Here is a 392-nt window from a genome sequence, read left to right as displayed (position 1 = left end):
TGAGAACATATAGGTTTTGTTCTCTGTCCTTGTGATAGTTTGCTCAGAATAATGGTTTCCACCTTCATCCATGTCCCTACAAAGGACATAAACTCATCCTTTTTTATGCCTGCATAGTATTCCATTGTCTATATGTGCCACATTTTCTTAATCCAGTCTATCATTGATGGGCATTTGGGTTGGTTCCAAGTCTTTGCTATTGTGAATAGGGCCGCAATCAACATACATGTACATGTGTCTTTATAGCAGCATGATTTATAATCCTTTGGGTATATACCCAATAATGGGATGGTTGGGTCAAATGGTATTTCTAGTTCTAGATCCTTGAGGAATCGCCACACTGTCTTCCGCAATGGTTGAACTAGTTTACAGTCCCACCAACAGTGTAAAAG

This window comes from Mandrillus leucophaeus, unplaced genomic scaffold (assembly GCF_000951045.1).
Source record: "Mandrillus leucophaeus isolate KB7577 unplaced genomic scaffold, Mleu.le_1.0 Scaffold267, whole genome shotgun sequence".
Classification (NCBI taxonomy): Eukaryota; Metazoa; Chordata; class Mammalia; order Primates; family Cercopithecidae; genus Mandrillus; species Mandrillus leucophaeus.
The sequence above is the reverse complement of the archived record's forward strand: the minus strand, read 5'-3'. Positions refer to the sequence as shown.